The sequence below is a fragment of the Argiope bruennichi genome, chromosome 4, assembly GCF_947563725.1.
Source record: "Argiope bruennichi chromosome 4, qqArgBrue1.1, whole genome shotgun sequence".
Taxonomy (NCBI): Eukaryota; Metazoa; Arthropoda; class Arachnida; order Araneae; family Araneidae; genus Argiope; species Argiope bruennichi.
In genome coordinates, this window is record NC_079154.1 from 100,674,057 (window position 1) to 100,695,703 (window position 21,647).

Consider the following 21,647-nt stretch of genomic DNA (forward strand, 5'->3'; position numbering starts at 1 on the left):
ATCACATGGTCGAAACTAGAATAAAAAAATATCGTATAATAATAAGCTAAATAACAAAGCTGTAAAATTTAAGCAGTTGCCATCAAATATTTAAAATAATCACACACAAAAAAAGCGACACTATTACGAATAAATCAAAAATGATAAATTTTGCAGTGAAAAAAAGGATCCGAAACATTTTACATCTGTCGTTATTTAAAATTTGTTTATGAGTCGATCCATTGATCACCAATTTTTAAAACATGCGTAGCCTCAATTTCCGTAAGGGAAAAGACGAACAATATATTCCTACACGTGTTTTTGCATTACAACAAAATGGGATTTTTTTTAAAGCAGAAATAACAACACCATCATTTCTGTACATAAAGTTATTTATTATAAATTTATTTTTTTTAAAAAAATCACAATATTGGCGATAATTTTGTGATATTATTTAGAGGGCGAACGATTTCGTGAAGAAATCAATTTTCTCGTCTTCGCCAATTAGTGACGCTAGGCTTTAGTGGCGAATATTCGGAGTAAGTTTTCCTTTTGTGTTTGGCAGAGTGACGTCATGCCCTTCCCCCTCCCCCCTCCCATCCTGCCCAGTTGCGGTCTGGCATTCTCACATCTGTTCTTTTTGCCCGTTTTCGTTTCTCCCGCCTTTCACTTACACGATATGCTATGAGAGCGATAACATCGCGACTAGAACTCAACTGTCTTTCCAATTTTTCTCGCCCACCAGGTAAAGAATTTATTCTAACTTTTTTCCAAGTTAAAAATTATTTTATTTTTTATTATACCTAAATATATTTTTCTATTTAGAAATATGTATTAAATTAATTTGGGGCAATTTATAAAATGCTATAAATATTTTAAACAATCATTACATTAGTGCAATATTTTTCTTCAAATACTTATATGACCGTTCCATGCCTTTTCCAATGAAAATAAAATTTGAAATTTCTTATTTGTTCCTAAAAATTTCCACTAATTGTTATTAATTTTATATAAAATTATAATAACATTTATTAGTTTATATACATTTGATCCTATAAGAAGTTTAACATTAAAAGTTACATTCTTATAAGTGCTGCTCACACTGTATTATTTTCTTCTTATATTATATATTTAATTTAGTGTTATCTTCTTGTATATTTAATTCAGAATTTGCAAAATATACATAGTTTTTGTTGTGAGAATTTTCAAATTCATTCATGTTATGTTTCGGTGATGATTTTTCATAGTGAATATAATTAAAATACTCATGAAATCTGTGGTTTTCTTTCTTTATTTTCTATTCAAAAGTCATTGCTATATAACCAAAGGATTATCTAACATGAATTTATAAAAATATTAATAAGTAACGCAGCTAATCTATAATAAGAATCGTTCTTCCAAATCATTGCCGTTGTCAATGTAACATATTTTCGTGGCAAGTTTATTGGTGTAAAACTTCTCTGAAAAATTAATATAAGCACTTATATCAGCTTTGATATTCTATTTTTTGGCAAGAGACCAAATTGAATAATGAATAAGATCAATACTGTTTTTGACATGAGATCAATATTGAATTCAAATAACTTTTAGTGGACCTAAAAGACTAAAATATTTTCTCTTAAAAGGAACTTTTATTTTTAGAATATTATTAACAGTATTTTTACTCCATTGAACTTGAATGTAAACAGTGAGGGATGTAGCGACAAAGGCTGTTATCCCTTGGGAGGGAAAATGTTGGTTAATAGATATAAAAAATACTTGAGGGCTTGAATAATGATGTTTAGATGGGGCTTGAGAGAGCTTGAGGCAAATAAATTGTTCGGGTGTTAAATTTTAAGTGTTTTTTACTCCATTGAAAATTCAACTATTCAGAATTTTCCTTTGAAAATATTATTTATAAATTAAAAAAATGCCAGTTTTGAACATTCTATAAACCTTCTATTTACACGCAAAGTTTGCACCATTAAAAGCGATTTTTGGCAAGCCTTATCCTGTTTACCTAATCGAGACGAGTCCTCTTGGGTATAATAGGAAAACAAATAGCGATCGTGATTATAGAATGATCTCGAAACAGAAGAGCGTGTTTAAAGAATTTTTCCATTCCATAAATATTTCAAAAGTAACTTAGTTTTTGTATAATATTGTTTCAAAACGCATTAATATCGCCATTGCTTGTCTTAATTTCATAAAAGAATTAAGAAAATATTTATTAATTAATTAAGCTTTTTAATATTCATTTGATTTATGCGATGTTTTCTTAAGTATTTTATTGTAAAATAATGGTAAATACGATTGTTACTTACTTGAAAAGAAAGTGAACAAGCTTTATTTTTTTTAAATGCAACATTAAAGCGGTTGTCTACCGTTCCCCAATATAACCACAATATGACTTTTTCATGTAAAAGTAATAAATATTTTTATATTCGCTTTTGAATTGTATATTTTTACAAATAAATGATCTTTGTTCATTTCAAAAAATATTTTTCAGTTGTTTCGTCAGTGAAACAAAACAATAAAGAAACGTGCATGCATGCAAGCCGATTGTGATTAGTTATAAACCACTGTTCATTCACGGATTCGAAAACCCTTAGCGCTTTTGTGCATTTTCAGAATGCGTTTATTTAGTCAAATAAGGAGGAAATTAAAGATAAAAGAATATGTTTATATTTTATAATGTTGTGAACTCGGATAATTCCTGGATTTGGGAGGCGTAAAACTGCGGATGATTTGCAATATTGTCGGAAAAATTACTAATTCACTAGAGTAGTTATTACTATAGAGTAGTTTTTTTTTATTTACTGTAAAGGTTTGAAACATTAAATTATGTTGAATAAATGGAAGATCTCTGTTCTTAAAATTTGGAAATGTGCTTTTTACCAAACAATTTTTTATGTCAAACACTTTTTTGTTATTGAATTTTTTGGTAACATTTTGATATCAGCAACAGTAGATAATTTCCGTCACATAAAATATTATATAAAATATTTTTTGTGCAAAATTTGAACTAACCTTATAAGCAATCAATGTGCATTTTTGAGTTAAAATAGTACAAGGAACTACACAAAACACACATGTGTGGAAAAAATTGTACGAAAAAATATCTGATTGTGCGGAAATAGACCAAAGAATCCGGAAATGCTATCATCCTTTCGTATCTCAACCTTGAGTGAGGTAGAATCTGGTCTTGAGATACTGAAACGAACAGTAAACTTTCAATATTGGAAGCTATTATTTTTATTATGAAAACAATGTTTGATTTTTATAATTCTCAACTTGAACACTTTCATATTGAACGGAATAAAATCAACAAAAAATATTTGCATAATATGATTTTTTTAAATTCTTTCATTATTAGTATATTTATTTTCATATTAGTATAAATAGTATCGCTATAAACAGCGTCACAATAATGTTAAAAAAAATTTTGGTGCGATTCCATATATATCCAGTTGGATATATTGAAATAAATGATTTTTAAATAAAATTGTTATACAATCTAGCCATATGATCTCCTTTTCAAGGTGGGAAACTTGGCATTCGAGCTATCCTTATGAAACATTAATTAGGTTATTTGTAAACCAATGGTGTCGCCTTCGCCCTCTGTTCTAAATCCTTCGTTGGTGCTTTTACTTCACCCTGAACGTGTTCCCCATACAACTAGGAGTTTCCGACCTTGTCATATAAAAAGAGTATCGAGTTTTATACGAAGGCTTTTATTCGGTTGTTCATCTCGGAAATAATTGTGACAGTAAATGATATCAATCCTTGTTGATTTTTTGTAAACACGTATTTCAACTTACAAGAAAGGTCAAGATTCTTCAGTAAAAATCATTGCAGGTTTTATTAAGATCTGTTTCTAAGGAATTTCAAAATTTATCATTCCTTAAAGTTTTCAGTTTCCGATTTGGGTGTATGATGATATCAAACCATCTTAAAAATCGTGGGTAAAATTATTTAAAATTTTCAGTAAGTTTTTCTTTAAAAAAATTTGTGTAAATACGATTCGCAGTCAGTTTTAGCTTTATCATGGAAATGATCCAAACAGCAAAGTCATAATATAAAATTGGTGATTTTTTTTTCTGTAACCTAAGAATATTTAAACTTTTAAATATATATATATATATATTTCCAATAACACTTTTGAAAATTTTCATTACGTTTTGTGTATAATTGGACTTAAAATATTCTTAAGAAAACTTTATTTAAAATTTTCCACAATTCCTTACAAATTTGCCTGAATTTTCGTATTTTTTAAAACTAATCCGACGAATTATTTAAAATTTCAAAATAGGAATTTGAAAATTGGAATCTTTTCCTGATTTTTATTTTGTTATAATTAAAGCTTTATTCATTTCCCCCTTGTCTGTCAATGTCTGAATGAAATGACTTGGACTCAAATTATTGTTGGCCATGATTATGTATCTCGAAGGAGATCTGAACAATAACAAGGTTTTGAGACCCGAGTTTATTGAACTCAGAAACTGAAAGATATTGAAAGATATTAAACCTATTTACGGATGCAATACTTGTGAGCATATAAAAGTTGTATGCAACCTTAAATAAAGTGGAAATTTGTCATTAATACCAAAGATTCTATGGGGTTTCCCATGATAATTTAAAGGAGATTTTTGTGGATCCTTTAAAAGGAGACTACCTATTGCAGAATGATTCTCATGATACGACTTAGGGAAATTACTGCAATTACTTAGGGAAATTCTATCATGTTAACACAATAATTAATTTAGAATGCATTTTTAAAATGGTTTGAGATGTTGCAAGAAGAGTAAAAATTTTGAATGAATACGTAGCAAGACCATTTATCTCAAATGATAGAAATAGCAGAAGCTGAAATTTTCATTTCCTATAAAGTTTTTAAGACTGAAGATGAAAAAATAAATCAAATTAAGCGAAGTAGTGTCTTATTAAGATGAAAAACTTTTGTACTAAGTTTTTCAATATCTATTTTTTTAGAAGAACTAAAAAGTAATTTTTCAATCCCAACTTCATCTATTTTTTCATCTATTGAAAAAAAAAATGAAATAAAATTTGCCTTATCCTTTACTTCATTTTCATATTTTGAAATTGTTTAAATGCACGTGGATTAAATTTCAATGGATTGAATAAAACTAGTTTTATAAAAATAAAGGAAAAAATTTTACTATCAACATTTTGTAAAAATAATCAACTTAAAAAGTTCCAGAGACTAAGTGTGTTTTAATTCTTTATCTCGGAATCGAAAGTGTCTTATTTTTCCTTTTACAATAAACCAAATTAATTTCCAAATTGTATTTTCTTCGTTAGATGTTTGTTTCTAGGATGGTCGACTTCTTTAAATGTAGTTAAACACTGTCGGTAAGATTTAATATTTTGTTATCCAAAGAAAATACTTATGCTGAAGCTGATTTCTATAATCAACTAATTTATTAACCGGAAGTCGGTTACCATGCAAAAGTGATAAATACGTTGCTGCTCATACTTTGAATTATATTTCCTATTTTCATTATATAAAGATTAACTTTTTTCCGAATCATATTGCAAATTTTGTTGAATAGAAATTTTTATTTAAATGAACTCATTGTTCTAGACCTATTACTAATGTGGCAATCCTTTAGTTTATCTGTCGCGTTACTGAGAGTATACTGTATTAAAGAAAAGACAACCCTTATAGTTTTAATAAACGGATATTTGTGTTAAACGCACAACAGCAATTGCCAAAAATATTGCCAGAAATGTCATGTTCATTCAAATAATCAATGATTGTTCGTCAAAAATTAAATGTTAGTCTATTGACTATGTTCGCCAATGACATACAGTAAATCCTCAAGTTCGCCACAATGTCATGTTGTTTAAACTCGAGTACTGAAGTGTATTTAGAAGTATATCGAAGATAGAAAGCTTCGCTCGACACTCCGATGTTGTCGATAATGAATCTGATGTTAGTGAGTTCCAATTAGTACGTTTTGAAACTCTATTGGCATTTGTTCAACTTTTGAAGCATTATCTTTCCATGATGGCAATATGCAATTACCGATCGGCTTTCTTCCTATAGAAAACACAAAGTCCTGCAATAAGGACATTCTTTGCTCATATCTCTAATGTCTAAATATTGATTCCATTTTTCATGTTTATCCGCCAACATAGCTGTTTCAAGATCAGTTTTTCTTTGAATTTTTTTGTTCATCTGATACACTGGAAGCTCCATTACTATTTTTAAAAAAACAATATGGTTTACATACGTGTATTGCTTAAGTATTCAGATAATTGCTAGCCGAGGGACGAAAAATGTCCGTTACTCATAAAGGGTAAACAACCCGGAAAGCTACTCATTAGTGTTGCTAGAAACGGTATGTCTTAAAAGTAGAATTAAATATTGTTTTAAACTCATTTGCTATTAATTTGGAGTTAATTCAAGCTTTACTTTTCCTTTTTTGTTAGCTTTTACCACCAAGTACAATATAAATACTTACTATGATGTAATAATTTTAATTAAATATTTCAAACAATGCTGGCAAAACGAATATCATGGGTCAGGTGACTTACTATCTACCAATTACCAAGCGAAAAAAACGAAATGTTTACTTACAAATTTTTTATATAACAGATGTTTCATTATGTTGATGATATTGTCTTTTGTTTTATTTCATTTAAAAGTTGAAACAGTCAAAAGAGACAGTCAAATATTTTAATTTTAAAATTAATTGGAATAAAGAATAATTTTTCTCAATGTAACTGAAAAAATCAAGTGATAAATTCTTAATTTGTATTCTAAAAGATTCGCTGTAATTTCATGAAATAAAAATAATTGCAAATGATAATTTCTTCAAATAATTTTTTAAACGCAGACGATAAACTTTTATTCTTGCTGGTGATATCTTTTCGCATTTGTTTCAAAACCACAAATATTTTCAGTGATATAAAAAAAAAGTCTTAAGTCAATCTTTTAATATAAGTAATATAGTTTTAAAAAGTTTGCATATTTTAAAAATATTTATACTCTAATGTTGCTTATTTTACAATAAATATTGAATTTGTGATAGCAATTAAATTTTTGTTCATGATTGTTTCAATACATAATATTTAATTACTTTTGTCTTAAGAATTAAAAAGAATTTGAAAACATAAAGAATCTATCTTTGCCTTCCATTTGTCGAGATGAATATTTTTAACATAACGTTAGCTTAGTATCGTTTGATCTTATTCAGATTAAACTTTGAGTACTTGTTAGAACATTTAATGCATTTAATTGTTTGCGATATTACATAGCATAAATGAATTTGATGGAATTTGTTGTACAATTAAAAGTGTCCATGTAAAAATGCGAATTTTTCATAAATAAGAATTGTAATTATAAACCACGTTGGTTTTTCTGTTCAATAATTCATGCATGAAATTGTTCACAATCTCCGTTGAAAATACCAATCAAACCATTTACAATTTGTCAATAAAGCGTAAATTTTGATTCATAACAAAAGCTCAGAACATTCTAAAAGCAAAGGAATTTATTTATTTACTGATGAACAACAGTTCACCGTTGTATGGAAAGGACGCAGTACTTCCGTTTTATGATAAAACAAAAACGGATGAATCGCATCAAAGATAAGAGTACTAGAATTATATCGCATCAACTTGAACTCAAAGTTCATTGTACTTTTTCTGTACAGTAAAAAAGGTAAAATTTCATTCCTCGAAGCAGGAAATCATGCGTAATCAATAAAAGTTTCTTTCTCGTTAACCTTGGGAATCGGGTCGAACGCACCTTTGTCGGCTTGGTTCTTCACTTTTTGTGAGAATCTCGGGGAAAATGTGAAGGCGCGGTGAACTAATTGGAACAGCGCGCTGCAGTTGGAGATCTAGGTCAGATTCATGTCCACCCTCAACAAAAACTCTCGCTTCGGAACGCTACCTTTTCAGACAAGATTACTTCCTCATCGGTAAACAAAAGTGTCTGAAGATTCTAAGAGATATTGGCCTTTTGTTTAGGATTTTTTTTCCTTCAAAAGCGTTAATTCATAATGGAAGCTTCAGATGTTTATTGGATTTTCAATTAATCTTATCTAATTGCAATGTGCTGTTAAATTATGGAAACGAAAGCAGCTCTTATTTATTGACCAGGAGGAGTATTGATTGTATGGGTTTGATTTGAGCGTAGATTGTTCCATTTATGTAGCTTTCAGATTTTTCTTTCATAAATGGATTTTTTCGTTTATATTCTTCTAATTAATGACTTCTGTTATTAAGATTTTGAACAGCGATGTGTAGATTGCAAGTATTCCACTTAATATTTTCTTACTTTCTTGTATAGGAAGTGTAGGAGAAAATACTGTAATCGTCACAAAATTCGAACTCAAGATTTTGATGAACATCCATGTATCAGACTTCAATGAATCGGAAAAATACATTTTTTAAGTATCTATGAACGCGATAATTTAAAAATGCTTTGAACTAGAGGGATGAAATTTGGTTTATGGACTTAACACCGAATTTGTAAATATCTATCAAATTTTGAACGAAATCCATTTGTAGGAAATCGGTCTGTTCGGCTGTTGGTAAGTAACAGCTATAAGTAAACTTGATACAGATAGTTGGTTTTACAGCTATAAGTAAACTTGTTACAGCTAGTTGGTTTTACAGCTATAAGTAAACTTGATAGCTGTAAAATGTAAAGAATTAGGTAGATGAAATTTGGTACACAGACTTAGTATTTAAAATGTATGTTAGCCATATATCATTCTGTGCTTTCACTTACGTGTAAACATAGCTCAAAGATTTGATGGCTTCAATAAATAAAATTTTTTTCATGATCTCGTGACTACAACTGCAGCTTTATATCAAATTTTACTTTGAATCGGAGGCTAGGAAATACTTTCAAAACATATTCAATCTTCGAATATTTGTGTATTAATCGTAAGATTCAGTAAAAATGATAAATTCATGCAAAGCTCTATATTGTAACTGTTATTTGACAATGTTAAGCAAAACATTTGTGGCTTCATTCCGTCCACAATTTTATGCGGAGAAATGATACTTTTATTAGAGAATATAAATAATTGCACAAATACAAATATGCAAGAAAGTCTAAGAGACCACTTCTGCTTGTTTATAATAAGAATTTAAGTTATTATTGAATTCATTTCATGGAACTCATGTTTTCATTTTACTTCTATTGAGCTGTTGATAATTTCAAGATTAGTGTTTTATGAATACATTTTATTCCCCGTTGATAAGTTTTATCTTTTATAGTCCTAATATTCAAAGAACTTTTAAATGTCATATTTTTTATTACAGATTTTAGCTTTATCACATTTTTTTTTATTTTAGTAACATTTAACTTTCTTGTTAATCTTGTAATGAATTTCTATTTTAACTCAACGATTTTAAATTGATTTTCTGAAAAAAGGCAGAATCGTGTGCTTCAAATGGAAAGAAAATTAATTTGTTTGCATTTAAGTGCGTGGAAAAAAATACAAATACCAAAATTTTAAATTTTTTTGTTCAGCTCTGATGAAATGAGCACACGTGATTTTCAAGACAAAGGTCCCTGTCAACTTTTCAGTCCAAACATTAATTAAAATATAAGTTAATTAAAAATTGATTAAATAAGTTAAGTTTTAATGGAATCATTTTAAGTTAATTAAAATGATTCCATTAAATTCATATTTCTCAAATCTTGGCAAATAACGGCTGAAATGTTCAATAACTGCATTTCATCTCAATAGTTTGACAGTCTGGAAAGCAAATTTTCAGGGTGAAAAAATTAGTTACCAAAGACAATAAAATATTTCGAACCTATGATGTGCTGAAATTTAATTAACGCTAAAATTTTCAATTTATCATTTGTTATGGAAATTTTTGCAATTGAAAAAAGAATAATTTCAAAATATAAAATTTCTTCTAAATCCTTGTATATGAAATTCTAGGAATAAATTAATAAGCAGATACTTTATCTTATTTACAGGACTATAAAGTGGTTCGAATATTCGAAACGTATTTAGTTTGAGTAAGTCGCTGCTAAAATATTTAGTTTGCTAAATTTATCTATGGAAATCAAAAAGATCCTCAAAAATCGAAGTTAGGATTTTAAATGCTATTAAATTACTCTTTTGCTTATGAGTTTGAAAAACTCTTCGTCTTATTTAAACGCTTGGTTGGTGTTTGTAAAAATTAAACAAAGGATTATTATACTTACTGTAAAAATTTCTGAATTGTTTTACTTCTGTTATTTTCTTGTCAATCTAAAGAATTTTGATTGATGACAATTAGTTTTAAATTTTTGATTTTCTTATCAGTCTTCGGACAGTCAGCTTTGTCGATTTAAGCCAAATTTATTTTGAAAATTTTCGATTACGAAATTTCGCTTTCGTAATATTTTTATTTTCTCGCGTACAAAGAAAAATAATTGAAATCATCGATTAGAAACCGAGATATTTACGAATTTGTTTCGCATCTCCTCGAGCCCGAAAAAGACATTTTTGGAATTATGTCTGTGTTATGTATGTGTGACCCGATAGTTCATTAATACTTCGAGCCAGATAGGTAAAATTTGGTATATTGCCTTTACACTAAATGTGTGTACTTTTATAAAATTATGATTCAAGAAGCCTGTTTGCCCGGCTATTCAAATATACGTTAACGCGATGATTACAAAACGAGATCTTGATGGATAAAATTTGATGCACAGTTTTAGCATCAAAAATGTAGATTATCAAATTTCGAAATCTGTAAAATGATTAACCATTTGTCTGTCTATAATTTCTCATGTATAAAAACGCATTAAATAAAAAATGAAATGACTTAAATAAATAAAATTTTAGATGTGATCTATATTATTTTTTACTTTAAATCAAATGATTTATGTATGATTGATATTTTTATGATTTATATACGATTTGCATCAAATTTGGTTTCAGTAATTTCGGAAAAAGTGTCAAAATACTCTTGCTTTTCTGTTATTCTATGTATCGCATTAAAGGGTATGCGAGAAAATTTTGAGGAGACCATTCTCCTTGGCTAAATTGTAATTCAAAATGCAGAAATCGTATTTGACACCCTTTCAATAACATTTGCTGTCTTAGAAATTTTATATGCATACAGAACGGCTGGAATGTATAAATTACAAATTGACCAGAAATAGAATGTCATAACTCCAGTAGCATATAACTGTATTCAGAGAAATATCAAAAATTATCTAATTACTTATTAGATACCAGAATTATCATAAACTCCTATGCAAGCATTTGAAGGATTTATTTTTCTCAATACGAAGAAAATAATTCAAAACTAACAAGTCTTTGTTGTAAATCAAAATGATTTCTTTATGAATATTCACCGCTTTCCTTGCAATTTTTCTTTTGCCGAATTGCATGCTTTATTTGTTACTCTTACTACGAATGTTTTACGTCATAGTAACAGCAATTAAGTTTTGTAATTTATATTTTCGCATGATATATCGCAGAGATGCTTCCGCCATAACAAGTCATAGCAAGTAGTACACATTGTGTGATGGATTAGGAGGAAGTATAAATTGCTAATAGAAACGGAAGTCCAGAAAATTATTCAGTGACTGAGTCAATAGAAACTCGGTTCTTTGTTCGAATTCTTGAATGCTATGTTGGACATTACAACATTAGAAGCAATAACTATATCCCTGGAAACTATTTTGTGTTAAAAGAAACATCTTTAATACCGTATTGGTTTCAAATTTAGAGAACTTTTGAAATGGATAATAACTAGATATAATTCATTATATCTCGCTGTCAGTTCTACCACGTGATATTGCCTCCATTAGGCAAAAATTAGGGTATTTGGTTTTATTTCACAGTGGCCATGACAGTTTTGAATCGCAAAGAGAACGATAGTAAGGCGCACTAAATTACAACTGTAGCCACAAAATGACTATGTAACCACAAATGACTCATTTATGTAAGTCATTGCGTTTTTTGTTATTGCTTTTAAATGCATGCGGAAGCACAGACCGATAGTGGATTTGGTTTCAAATTGGATGCAGGCCGACACTTTAAATAATTCAGTGTAATTTTATCTATTGGACTTCCTTTGAATTGTAGTTTTGGTGCTCATTTGTATACAGACAACAGGATAGACATGTTTCATTCAAAATTTTATAGAAATCTGCGAATTTTGAGTAGAGATCATATACCAAATTTCATCCGTCCAGCTCAACAGGAAGCTGTGATTGTTCCGAGTTATCGTACTCAGTCATAATTCTAAAATGGTGCCTTTTGTACTGGAAATGATAATCAGTAATAATTGTACTCGAAACAGAACTTTCAGTCTGAAATGTGGCGAATCGTCAAAATCTCAAGTTTGAAATTTTGCACAGATTATAAAACTTTTTCTTTGCGTCATATTATACGAAAAAGTAAAACTCATAATCATGAAATGCCGTAAATGATACAAAAACAATTCTGAATCAACCCGAAATTAATATCCTACGATATTCCGGACCAGAAACTTGAATTTCTGCAGTCTCTCAGTGAAGTCATGACAGTTGAAAGCATTTTTGCATTAGATAAATGCACTGTATTTTTGAATAATTATAAAGTTGCTGATTTTTTTTCATTAAAAAAGCACAAAGTAACGGATAAATTTCAGGAAATCTTATTAATTGATTGTAATAAATAGATGCATTGTATTACGAGTATAAAATCAGTTCAAAATAAGTAAATAAGTTCATATATTCTAATGTTAAACTGGGCAATTACTAAAATGTGTCGAAATTTTTACTGATTTTTTTTCGTAACTCCATATTGGAAATGCAATCATTAAATTGAAGAATCTTTAAATAGCTAATCTTAAATCTGGATTCCAAATACAGAAAATCAATAAAATTTTTATATATTTAGTTCTTTTTTCTGACTCTAATTGTAATGATTCAATTTGAATCTTGCTTTTAAAACATAGTTTCAAAATTCTTAAGATATTGGCTCAGTTTTATCTGGAATGGAATCTTGCGCCAAGATAAAATCCGCATATTTACTCGGGAAAAACCCGACAGGAAAATTTAAATCGATTGTTGAAAGGAAAAAGTATCATTTGCGTGATTCACTTTGATAGTAAAATAGTATCAAATCGCCCCTTTTACATCTAGTTTATATCAAATTAATCTAGAATTAAAATATATAAACACTTTGGCTTTCTCGTATATGGAGTATACAAAGAGAAATTATTGTAATCATTGCAAAATTATAAATCTAGATTTTGTTGATTTTAACATTTCAAGCATGTATGAATCTGAAAAACACAATTTTTGAAGTATGTCTATTTTTCCGTGAACAAAACGCTTTGACGGATGGCATTTGGTATGTGGATTTCACTCCAGATTTGTAGATTTTCATTGAATTTTAAACAAAATCTAATCATAAGAAATGTATCTATTTGAATGCCACATTTTGAAAAAAGTCTTTTGAATTGAAGCAAATCTGTCTACCAGTTGGCTGTCTTCTAGTCTACATTTTCGCATGCATATAATTGCGATAACTCGTCATTCGTTGATTTAGATAGACGGAATTAGATATGTGATATTGTAAACAAAACTGTAATTTTGTTCCAAATTCTAGTTTAAATATGATGGAAACCACTAGTAATGGTTTCTTCTTAACTTTATTGCATATTTTAATATAAAATGTTATTCCCTACTCTCTAAATAAATTCGTGAACCTTGGCCCAAACCATGAACGAAGCGAATACTCAGAATTTTTAAGAACTCCGCTTACAAGTTTTGTACTTAGTGGCGTATTATCGAATAAAAAAAAAAACGAATAAGCATTTTGTACACTTTTTCCCGAAAAATTAAAACCAAAATTTGACAAAGAGTTAAAATTTTATCAATATAACTTCATAAATTTCTTTTACTTAAATTGTTGCATTTTTGAGTTATCGCGTTACATGTATACGAACGTATAGACAGACGAGCGGTCAATCCTTTCACGAATTTAGTTTGTAATGTGGTAGAAAGCCAAGATATGCTATAGATTCTAAATGTGTGGCAAGTTTTATTAATCTAATTTTTTTTTTATTTTTAGTTATGATGTTTAGCTGTACTGGATAGATTTCCTCTGAATGGATTACATTCAACATTTGACAGAAATCTACAAATTTGATGCCCAAACCAAATCTCACCCCTCTAGCTCAAGTTGCTTTACATTATCGCGTTCATAGACAAATAGATATGATTTTTGGATTCAGATAAATCTAAAATATAAAAATCGAGAGTTCATTTTTTTTTTTTTTTTTTGAAGTTTGCAGTACTTTATGTACTTGGTAGGCAAGAAAACAAACAAAAAAAAAACGTTTCAAATGCCTACTTAGTTTTTGTTATAAAACTATGAAGGGTCATAGCTTCATATCGAATACTCTGAAAATGTGAGATCTTGGCGCTCTTAGCCTTTCTCAAAATACACAGTTTATATATGAGGGAAGGAGAAGAACTTTTTAGGTAGTATGCGAGAAAGTTCCTAGCAGTCACCCTCAGACTTTTTTTCGGACTCATGGAGACCTGAAACTTGGAAATTCATCAAAATCTAGAGATCGAGTATTTTGTAGATTTTAATACTTCTCGTTTTTTTGTATAAAATGTTTTTAAAAACACTTATTAAGTTTGTTGTTGTTGTTTATAATGGCACTTGCCACGGACAAGCTCGCTGACGAAGTCAGATTTTAAGCCAAGGGAGCGCCTCTTGTTTTAGTAGCGCCAACTAGGTCCAAGAGTACGTCTTAGCTACTCACGCATCTCATTCGCTTACACAACCTCTTTTTACAGGGGAGCACATTCACATATCTCACAGATAGAAAAGATGAAGAACAACCATGCCCGAACCTGGACTCGAACCCAGGATGCTCAGATCACGGGAAAGACGCACTACCCCTATGCTAGGACGCCGGCCCTATTAAGTTTATCTAATGAATAAATATTATGTAAAAATTAGTAGGACAAATTATTAAATACTAATAGCCATCTGGTCTGCCGGAGATATGTTGAAATTAATTTCAATAAAGTCGCTTAGAAATAATTTCAGAATTTCCATTTCCAGAATTCCATTAAGTTGTCAGACATTACAGCTATATTATCTATTCACTACGCCTACGAACTATCCTAATAATCAATTCCCACATAGTGCTATTAAAAACATAAGTTCCCAGTTCGTTTATCTTTTAATTTTTACGATGCTATACAGCCACTTTTTATTTTTCATATAAATTAGGCTGATATTGAATAAATTCCTTCTTTTTTAGCCTTCAATAGTGGAAGAAAATTGTTATTAAATATTTAACAAAGCAATGAAAAATATTTAGGTTTCATTCACAGTAAAGAAAACATTGTAAAAATATATCGAATATGAAAATATTAATATAAGATGAGATGTGTTTAAAACTTAATTGAATTTAAACTAAAGAATTTTACAACTAATGTAGTTAATCATTAAAACCATTGTTTTGTGGTAACGATGATAATAACGGTATTGAAAAATCAATTTTCTTCACTAATAAATATGGTAACAAATCATTAAAATCTCGGTTAATTTTTAATTAAAATTCCTATTGAGTTTTTTTAAAAAATCTCTGGAAAATATATATTTCTATCCTCCAAAGTATATATGTGCCAAATGAGGTACTCTAATTCAAATTATCGGCCCGATATGGCTCTCGCATATATACAGATACCCACACATTTTCATTATTATTAGTAGAGATAAAAAAGTGGCTGAATTCATAAGCGCTCTATTGTATTAAATTCCTAACCGCACAGAAATTATGACATCAACTTAAAATAACCAAGAATATATTGAAATGCGCATATTTTTTTTATCTTATCACTGTATAAGGTATCAAGGTCATATATCCCGTTGTTTTTGCATCGAATTTGCTTTGATTTGCAATTCTTTTGCAAATACAGTCTAATTTATCACTTTTCTATTTAAAGCTGTTTTGAGATTCACTTCAGGGATTCTTAAGAAAATTCCAAAATTTCAACCACAAGTTTACAAAACAATGCACTTGTATATATTGAGAATGGTGTCGATTTCACCAATAATTTTGAAAAAGATTGCATCGTTGACCTTGACTTGATATTATGCAATTTATAATTTATTTCCTTTTAGGAAGGCATAGGTACCTGGATTTTCCCAACTTCACGTCACTTTCTTTTTATGTGTACGTGTGAGAAAGCTTAAAAAATGCAGATGGTAATTTTCGTGGAAAATTGGAAGCGCATGATTATAAAAAATGCTATGGGAGTTTTCGGTTTCAAATTTAAAAATTCAGTTTCAAATTTTCTTAAGGGAATTGAAATGTTTCGATGTGAATTAAGCTTGATATTCTATCACTTTGATATTTTGTATCGGCTGTGTTAAAGTATCGGGCTCAAAAAATGGTACAATCTAAGAGTATCAGGCGCTAAGAATATCAGTTTTTGGACTCGATTAATACCTATTAGTAATCTCTTTGACCTCATTCGCTTTCATTCGGGTGATACAATATCAATCTGCCGAAGAATTAGATCGATATAGCCTATTTCATGCCTCTGCTATGCCATGCGTATGCGTGATGTTTTTTAACTATATAAGTTTGCTCTATATGCGTTTTTTTAACTATATAAGTTTGCTATATATGCGTTTTTTTCTAACTATATAAGTTTGCTATATATGCGTTTTTTTAAACTATATAAGTTTGTTATATATGCGTTTTTTAAACTATATAAGTTTGCTATATAGGCGTTTTTTTCTAACTATATAAGTTTCTATATAGGCGTTTTTTTCTAACTATATAAGTTTGCTATATAGGCGTTTTTTTCTAACTATATAAGTTTGCTATATAGACGTTTTTTTCTAACTATATAAGTTTGCTATATAGACGTTTTTTTCTAACTATATAAGTTTGCTATATAGACGTTTTTTTCTAACTATATAAGTTTGCTATATAGACGTTTTTTTCTAACTATATAAGTTTGCTATACAGGCGTTTTTTTCTAACTATATAAGTTTGCTATATAGGCGTTTTTTTCTAACTATATAAGTTTATATATGCGTGATTTTTTTTTTACTATATATTAACTGCCATATAAATTTCATCCCCAGCCGTTACTGCTCTTCTCTAAATGTAATGGCACCTATATCGTTGATGATATCCCCTTTTATTCCTATATTAATGATATCAGCCAAACCTTCCTTTCCTTCTAAATGTAAATAGGCATAGGAATAACTAGCCAGAATTGATGTTTGCCCTGATAATCTTTAAGAAACTTTAAAATCAAATGCCTTTAAAATATTACCAAACGAAATCATTATACTATAAATGCAAATCTGTCTTCAATAAATATTTTAAATAGTTCCTCTACATTCGGAAATTGATCGAGAGAAATCTCACTTTACTCAATTTTGAAAAGTATGAACACACATTTTGAAATAGATTAAAAGGATTTTTCTTTTACTCAGTTTACTTAGTCATCAAAATTATGAAGCAAATTTTCAAAACTCAATTAAGTAAAAATAAATAAAAAGTGTGAAACATCACAACCCCTAATATGGTAATATTGTTTTGGACTTGATTTTAAGTTTTTATATTGGTACATAAGTAATTTTTTAAAAACAAATGCATAAGTGCGAGTGTTAAATCTGACGTTGTGTGTAATGTACATTCTGGATAGCATTCTCGTTAATAGATTTGATCGTATCAATTTTATCAAAACAATATATCAAATTTCATTTATCTCATTGCTCGCATTTTTACATTATCGTATTTGTATAATATACACTTGAAACAGCAGATCAGCAAACTGTCAACATGTTTACGGATTTGCTTCAAAACCTTGCGCAAATCTGCAATTTTGGTGATAAAATTATATACCGCATTTCATCCATCTAGATTGTCATTTATAGAGCTCGCTTCTATACTGGTGATCACACATTTTTGAATTTTGTTATTTATGTATAATTATTTGGGGGGAAATACAGTCTTAAAAATAGTGTTTTTCTGCTATGTAAGGTTTGCAACATGGAGATTCATTGCAAGCTTGTAACAGATTTTTAACGATTATAATACATTATGTCTGAGAATCCGCTTAAAAAACTTTTTAAAAAGTATATAACAGATAAATTAGTCTGTTTTCCATCATTTTGCTAATAAAATGCACTTAAATTTTCATATCTAATCGCACATTCATCAAAATGATTAATGATCTTTTTTCGAAAAATAAGGTTGAAGTTCTTTTTTATTCAATTAACCCGTGAGATTTAGAGAATTGTCGTATTTCACAATCCGGTGATCTAAATACGAAACTGCTTAGAAATAACGAAATGATTTCATTAAGTCCTACGCAATGAAATTCCTTATCTGCGCTCTCGAAATTTATTTTGAACATTTTTAAGTAGTAATGTCCTATGTGATCATTTCTAATTAATCTTAAAAATTATTATTAGCTGTCGCAAAGTATGAGTTAATGTTGTTAAAGTATGAGTAAAAACATAAATTGAGATACCAAGATCATTTCAAGGTCAAAGGGTTTTTAATTTCTCGTGATAAAAATAATCTATTTCTTGAATTATTGAATGTCGAATTTGAGTAATTTTTTTTTCTTCTTTTATTTCGGTAGTTCACGAAGTAAAGTTAGAATAACCGGTCTGTTAATGGAAAAATGCCATTAAAAGGTTAATGAATTTACCTTTATGACCGATATTTACAACTACATTCTAGAAAGTTTTTATATGCAGTATGAATACAGATTGTCGTACCCAAAGTGGCAGATAAAGAAATGTTATTGACCATTTGAATACATTTTTCTGTTTTATATAATGGAAGAAAAAAAAATGTTTATTGAATTTCGATTGAAAATACTTTGTAATTTTTTCAATTGCACAACTCAAGTGCGGAATAAAAAGGCAATTTTTTTAGGATTTCAAACCGGCTTTATTTGCAAAATGCTACCAAAACTCTATGGAATAAAGTATGACCAATAACTTTTTTTCATATAGATAGGTTTGATGATTTTTTAAATTTTATCCAATTAAACTTTACAAAAAAATTGGACGAAGATTTTACTAATATTTGTAAAATAAAATATTTGGCAGTTGATTTAAGAGAAGAAATACATTTACTTTTTCAGACAGGATTAATTTCATTTGTTAATTAGAGTGATTAATAATCAGCATATCTGCACTTTCTTTGTACTTCGAGATACGAAAATAAAACATTTATTTTATCAAATATTTAATGAGAAATTCAGCTGACTTTTCAATTTCAGGTGTTAGCACAATATGCCTCAAAATTGATACTAATTAATTGAATATTAATTTGACTCTTAAAAAATCACATTATCTATTAAATGTTTATACATATTCCTTGAACCTATTAAAATATATTTCAAATAAAAAAAAAGTAAAATAACACAATGAAAAACTTTAAAAAGTGAATTTGGTATGATTAAAATTAATTACAAGGTCATTCTAATTTAAGAAAAAATAATTTCTAAATGGAATATTTAAAATTATCTTAACAAATCAATTTTTGAAAATTAATCTTTTTGACAAAAACAGCAATTTTATAGAAAAATGAAAAAAAAAAAAAAAAAAAAAAACCTTTTAAAAGTAGTATAACTCAAAGATGGAACTGCGCAGTGCTTTTTCACCCACTAACCGGATGACAGAAAAGAATGTATTATGTAATATCGGACTCAGTACAAGGAAATAAACGCTGCGGTAAAAAACAGTTCCGCTGGAGTTTTTCACTATCTGGGAAGTGTCTTCTGAACAAATTAAAATAGATGCATTTGTAGGAAAGTTTTGGATAGAAAATTGCATTATTTATGTATTTAAGTAGACTGATGATTCTCAAAATTAAAATATATATTTTTATCAACCTGTGACCGTAACAAATTAAAATTAAATTTATATATTTTCAAATTTTGTACTTATCTTGCATATAAATTTATAATTTTTTCCCAATTTTTGAAGAAGTTCGGTATGCTGATAAGATGCCAAATATGAAGACACTGTTAACTTTACAAAGTTCAAGATTAATTAAAATATAAATTCAATAAAAATTAACCAATATTTGGTGTTTTCAGTTATATTTTTCGAAATTATTAGGATCATATAAAAATTATTTTTGCACTCAAATTATTTTATGCGCATAAATTATTTTTATCTTAACTCAAATTACGTTTTTAATGATAATTCACATAGCTGTAGCATTAATTTAATTCAATCTCAAAATCTGAAATGCATTTATTGTTATGGTAAAATTTGAATCGATTTCATTATTACATCAAACCACACATTCGTCTGCTTTTCCTTGTTTGGCTTGATAGCATCAGTCGTTGCACGTGATGCAACTCACTTTTTACATAATGCTATTTACAAAAATCTCAGCCTCAAAACATTAATAAAATCAGTAGAAATATTGTTTTAGAATTCAATGAAATTTTTTTATCATAATAGTAACATTAGCAAAGGCAAACAAGTGAAATAGTTACAGGCTTTAATTACGTTATAACTATTAAAAGCACTGCTATAATGTGCTTAATATTAATTTTGAAAAAAAATTAATTATAATTAAAGATAAAAAAATATATAGAAATGATATTGGTGTAACTTTTTTAATTATACTTTTGTTTTAAGATGCAGTTATAACATTTGTGTGGAGATATAGCATTTCGGAGTTATTGAGATTAAAAACTTTAAAATATCGATTAATCTTTGATTAAAAATTACCTTAAAACACTGAAACTTGTAGTGTATGCTTACCATTTAAGAAAATAAAATGCTCTACGTTTGGTAACAGAATTGTCTGCTTTATAGAACGTTGCATTTTACATTACATTATCAACTGAAAAAATTGCAATATTAACCCTAAATGGCCGTTATATGTATTAAGTACTTTATTTTAGTGACTGATAAATTGAAAATATATCGTCTCCATCTACCAAAACTTACATAGCTGCATTTTTCTAGTATTTAGTTTTAGGCTACATGGTCAGAAGTTTGTAGCTCGTCTCCCGTTTCCACTGAAAAATTGTGAAACCTAATTGAATCATACTATTATTAATTGTATAGAGCGAAAATATTATACATTTTGAGCAGTATATTTGGTAATCTAACGGCAAATTTGGCGATAGCACCACAAAATTTCTAGTATTTTTTCTTTTCAATTAGGGAGTTTTACTGAGAGTATAAAAGCTTGGAAGATGAGTTGTTGTGGTGTCATTAACTGAGAATGAAGCGCTACCATCGTTGTTTCTGATCGCGATAAACGTGAACATGGATAACAATCGGAGCCGATTTGTAGCATAGTGTCGTGTGTGTTTGTGTTTTTTCTCCTTGCTTTAAGTTTGCTTGTTGTAATCCACTGATGTTAATCGTTTTTGATTAAGAGTAGATATTTATAAGTAAATACTGTAAATAAATGTATATTAGTGCCATCTTAATTGAAACCTATTCAATATACGAGCAAGTCCTAACCGTAAGAATATTTATTCTTTGGAAACTAAACATCCAATGAGTAACAGGATATTCAAAACAGTCTTTTAATGAGGAAAAAATTCAATTACGAATTAATATCTCTTTCTTCTGGTCATTGTTGCAATGATTGGGGAGGGGGGGGGGGAAAGTGTTTAGATGCCCAAGGTAGTAATCTTAGAGCTTGCTATGGAAACAAAACAT

The 21,647-nt window shown here is 28.6% G+C and overlaps 1 protein-coding gene across 1 annotated transcript in view; it reads left to right on the top strand.

Moving 5' to 3' along the window:
• Positions 1-571: 571 nt before the first annotated feature.
• The window catches only part of LOC129966602 (solute carrier family 41 member 1-like), a 91,224-nt gene continuing 70,148 nt past the window's right edge, over positions 572-21,647 (top strand). The window contains exon 1 of the mRNA XM_056081096.1: positions 572-724. The gene's annotated coding sequence lies outside the window, so the exon portion shown is untranslated. The remainder of the gene's footprint in view (positions 725-21,647) is intronic.